The following is a 5,508-nucleotide window of genomic DNA, read 5'->3' as shown; positions in this document are numbered from 1 at the left end:
ATTGCCTTTTGTGACAACATGGATTAACCCAGATAATATTATGCTGAGCAAAATAAGTCAAAGAAAGAAAAATATCATATGATTTCACTTATATGTGGAATATTAAAATAAATCAAATGAACAAACAAAAACATCAAAACAGAAACAGACCCATAAGTACAAAAAACAAACTGGTGGTTGCCAGAAGGGAGGGAGGTGGGGGATGGGTGAAATAGGTAAAGGGGATTAAGAGGTACAAACTTCCAATTATAACATAAATAAGTCATGGGTATGAGAAGGATAGAGTAGGGAGTATAACCAGTAATATTGTAATAACATTATATGGTGGCAGATAGTAACAACATTTAATCATGGCGAAATTGTGTAATTTATAGAATTGTCATATCACTCTATTATACACATAAAACTAATTGAATGTCAACCATACTTCAATAATAATAATAATAATTAATAATAATAATAATAAAATTCCAAACATAGACACCCCCAGGACAAGATGGCTTACAGATGAATTTTACCAATCACTTAGGGAAGAATTAATGCTAATCCTTCTGAAACTCTCCCAAAAATTTAAGAGGAGGAGAAAAATTTAAGAGCAGGATGCCAAACTCATTCTATAGAGGCAGAATTACCCTGATATGAAAGCCAGATGAAGACACTACAAGAAAAAAAAATCTAGAGACCAATATCCGTGATAAACCAAGTTGCAAAAATACTGAAAATAATATTAACAAACTCAATTTAAGAACTAATCAAAAGGATTATACACCATGACTACGTGAAATTTACCCCAGGGAAGGATGTTTTAAAATACTCAAACATGACATATGAGTTCAAGTGGGGCCAGTGAGCTGAGTGATTTTGCGGTCACTTCTCAGAGACCAGTGCTACTTACAGCATAACTGACCAACTAACTGAACATCAGATTTCAGAATTCAAAGAAGTTGTTTCACTATTTGACAAGGATGATGATGGAACTTTAACAACAAAAAGAATTGGGAACTCTAATGAGGTCTCTTGGGCAGAATCCCACAGAAACAGAGTTACAGGACATGACTAATGAAGTAGATGCTAATGGTAATGGCACAATTGACTTCCTAGAACTTCTCATAATGATGGCAATAAAAATCATAGACACAGACAACGAAAAAGAAATTAGAGAAGCATACCACGTGTTTGGTAAAGATGGCAAAGGCTATATTAGTGTAGCAGAGCTTAGCCATGTGATGATAAACCTGGGAGAGAAGTTAACACATGATGAGGTTGATGAATTCTCAGGGAAGCAGATATTGATGGAGCTGGTCGGGTAAACTATGAAGAGTTTGTACAAATGATGACATGAAAGTGAAGACATTGTACAGAATGTGTTAAATTTCTTGTACAAAATTGTTTATGTGCCTTTTCTTTTTAACTTATCTGTAAAAGGTTTCCCCCTGATGTAATATATATATATATATATATATACACACATACCTGTACAGGAGCGTCTGGTGGCTCAGTTGGTTAAGCATAAGACTCTTGATATTGGCTCAGGTCATGATATTAAGGTCATGAGATTGAGTCCCATGTGGAGTCCAGTGTTGGGCTCCATGCTGTGCATGGAGCCTGCTTGGGATTCTCTCTTTTCTCTTCTCTCTGTCCCTCCACCACTCACACACCCTCTCTCAAAATAAATAAATAAACATTTAAAAAGTTGCCTGTATAGTAATTAGGATTCCATTCCTCCATTTTTTTTTCTTTTCTCAGCTTTCTGTCATTGTCCTGAAACCTTATTTTAGAAAATTGATCAAGTAACATGTTACATGTGGCTTACTCTGGATATATCTAAGCTCTTCTGCACATCTAAACAGATGTAATTGGTCAAATGAGAGAACATCTGTGTTTTACCTTTTTAAAAAAATAGTTTTCTTTAGGAACTGTCAGCATGTTGTTGAAATGTGGAGATGTAACTCTGTGGACTATGGACTCTGTGTGGACAATATGTACTTAAAAGCTACACTATTGCAAAACAGGTGTATTATCCAGGTGCTTGTACACTATTTTTTGGTACTGATGGTCCTGCACCTAAAACATTTTTTTTATTACTACTTGCTTTAAAAAAAAGTTCATTTATTTATTTTGAGAGAGAGAGAGAGAGAGAGAGAGCAGGGGAGATGCAGAGAGAAAGAGAATGCCAAGCAGGCTCTGCTCTGTCAGTGCAGAGCCTGATATGGGGTTTGATCCCATGAACCATAAGATTATGACCTGAGCCAAAATCAAGAGTTGATGGTTAACCAACCGAGCCACTCAGGCACCCCTATTACTTGCTTTTTAAACTTTGCTTAGCCACTTAGAGAAAATCTGCTTATGGCATGATTTGCCACAAATCCATTCCAAGTTTTGTATTTGTTTTCCAATAAAAAATAGTTTACCCCCCCCAAAAATAAATAAATAAATAAATAAATAAATAAATAAATGTGATACACTTCATAGGATGAAAGATAAAATTTATACAATCACCTCAAAAAATGCAGAAAAAGCATTTGACAAAATACATTTCTAATGGTAAAATCGGTCAACAGATAAGTATAGAAATAACATACCTCAATATAATAAAGGCCATATATGACAAACCCATAGTTAACATTCTATTAATGGAAAATACTAATCTTTTCTTTGAGGATTAAGAACATGACAAAGGTGCCTACTCCATTCTTACTCAACATAGTACTGGAAGTACTAACTAGAGCAATCAGCAAGGCAAAGAAATAAAAGGCATTCATATCTGAAATGAAGAAGTACAATTATCACTATTTACTGATGATACGATCTTATGTAATAAAAATCCCATATACCAAACTAAAAAAACTATTGGATTTAAATGATGGATTCCATAAAGTTGTAGGATATAAAATCAATACACAGAAATCAGGTGTTTTTATATATACTAATAATAAAACATCGGAAAAAAGAAATAAAGAAAATATCCCATTCACAATAGCATCAAAAACAATAAAATACCTAGGAATAAATTTATCCAAAGAAGTAATGGATTTGTTATAATGAAAAGAATAAGACTTCACTGAAAGAAATCTAAGACACAAATGGAAGGACATCCTGTTTTCATGGATTGGAAGACTTAATATTGTCAAAATGTTCATACTACCCAAAGCCACCTGTAGATTGAATGCAATCCGTATCAAAATACCAATAGCATTTTTTGTGGAACTAGAAAAAACAATCCTAAAATGTGTATGGAATCATAAAAGATCTTGAATAGATAAAGCAATCATGAGAAAGAATAAAAAAAACTGGAGGCATCACATTTCCTGATTTCAAACTATATTTAAAAACTATAAGAATTATAATCATGCAGTACTGCAAATAATAATAATTAATAATAATAATAAATAGGCACATAGACCAATGGAACAGAAGAGTCCAGAATTAAGCCTCTGCATATATGGTCAAATAATATTTGATTAGGGGGTCAGGAACCTCCAGTGGGGAAAGGATAGTCTTCCAAAAATGGTATTGGAAGAACTGTATAACCTGCAGAAAAATGAAATTGGTAACATATCTCATACCATTCACAAAAATTAACTCTAAAAGGATCAAAGTCTACACATAAAGGCCTTAAACTATAAAACTCCTGAAATAAAACATAGTGAAAAATACTCCTTGACATTGGTCTTAACAGTGCTTTTTTTGGATATGACACCAAAAGCACAAACAAAAAAAGAAAATATCAACAAGTGGGACTAAATTAAACACAAAACTCCTGCAAAGCAAAAGAAAAAATCAACAAAATAAAAAGACTACCTATAGAATAGGTCAAACTTTTGGCAAACCATGTCATATATCAGATAATGGGCTAATATTCAAAGTCAAACCATAAAAGACTCTTAAAAACTGAGAACAATATGAGGGTTGATGGGGGGTGGGAGGGATGGGAGGGTAGGTGATGGGTATTGAGGAGGCCACCTGTTGGGATGAGCACTGGGTGTTGTATGGAAACTAATTTGACAATAAATTTCATATTAAAAATTTTAAAAAATACAACTGAACAACAACAACAACAACAACAACAAAACCAAACAATCTGATTTTTAAAACTGGGCAGAGGACCTAAATAGACATTTTTCAAAGTAAGATATCCAAATTTCTTTCTTTTTTTTTTTTTTTTTTTTTCAGTGTCAGATTTATTTCACTGAGCATAATACCTTCTGGGTCCATCCATGTTGTTGCAAATGGCAAGATCTCATCCTGTTTTAATGGCTGAGTAATATTCCAGGGTGCATTGTGTGTGTGTGTGTATGTGTGTGTATGTATGTGCGTGTGTGTGTGTATATCACATCTTTATCCATTTACCTATTGATAAACAATTAGGTTGCTTCCATACCTTGGCATTGTAAATAATGCTACAAAAACTAGATAGTTTTCATATTGTTGAGTTTTTAAGAATTTTTAAAATATATTTTGGATGCAATTCCTTTATCAGATATGTATTTATTTTCAATATATGAAATTTATTGTCAAATTGGTTTCCATACAACACCCAGTGCTCATCCCAAAAGGTGCCCTCCTCAATACCCATCACCCACCCTCCCCTCCCTCCCACCCCCCATCAGCCCTCAGTTTGTACTCAGTTTTTAACAGTCTCTTTATGCTTTGGCTCTCTCCCACTCTAACCTCTTTTTTTTTTTCCTTCCCCTCCCCCATGGGCTTCTGTTACGTTTCTCAGGATCCACATAAGAGTGAAACCATATGGAATCTGTCTTTCTCTGTATGGCTTATTTCACTTAGCATCACACTCTCCAGTTCCATCCACGTTGCTACAAAAAGCCATATTTCATTCTTTCTCATTGCCACGTAGTACTCCATTGTGTATATAAACCACAATTTCTTTATCCATTCATCAGTTGATGGACATTTAGGCTGTTTCCATAATTTGGCTATTGTTGAGAGTGCTGCTATAAACATTGGGGTACAAGTGCCCCTAGGCATCAGTACTCCTGTAGCCCTTGGGTAAATTCCTAGCAGTGCTATTGCTGGGTCATAGGGTAGGTCTATTTTTAATTTTCTGAGGAACCTCCACAATGCTTTCCAGAGTGGCTGCACCAATTTGCATTCCCACCAACAGTGCAAGAGGGTTCCCGTTTCTCCACATCCTCTCCAGCATCTATAGTCTACTGATTTGTTCATTTTGGCCAGTCTGACTGGTGTGAGGTGATATCTGAGTGTTTGTATTTCCCTGATAAGGAGCGATGTGGAACATCTTTTCATGTGCCTGTAGGCCATCTGGATGTCTTCTTTAGAGAAGTGTCTATTCATGTTTTCTACCCATTTCTTCACTGGGTTATTTGTATTTTGGGTGTGGAGTTTGGTGAGCTCTTTATAGATTTTGGATACTAGCCCCTTCTCCGGTATGTCATTTGCAAATATCTTTTCCCATTCCGTTGGTTGCCTTTTAGGTTTGTTTGTTGTTTCCTTTGCTGTGCAGAAGCTTTTTATCTTCATAAGGTCCCA

General features: G+C 35.0%; 1 pseudogene; it reads left to right on the top strand.

Moving 5' to 3' along the window:
* The first annotated feature begins 361 nt into the window (after positions 1–361).
* On the top strand, positions 362–1,410 carry LOC125932218 (calmodulin-like; annotated as a pseudogene).
* Positions 1,411–5,508: the final 4,098 nt, after the last annotated feature.

The sequence above is a fragment of the Panthera uncia genome, chromosome X (assembly GCF_023721935.1).
Source record: "Panthera uncia isolate 11264 chromosome X, Puncia_PCG_1.0, whole genome shotgun sequence".
Lineage (NCBI taxonomy): Eukaryota > Metazoa > Chordata > Mammalia > Carnivora > Felidae > Panthera > Panthera uncia.
The sequence above is the reverse complement of the archived record's forward strand: the minus strand, read 5'-3'. Positions and strand labels throughout refer to the sequence as shown.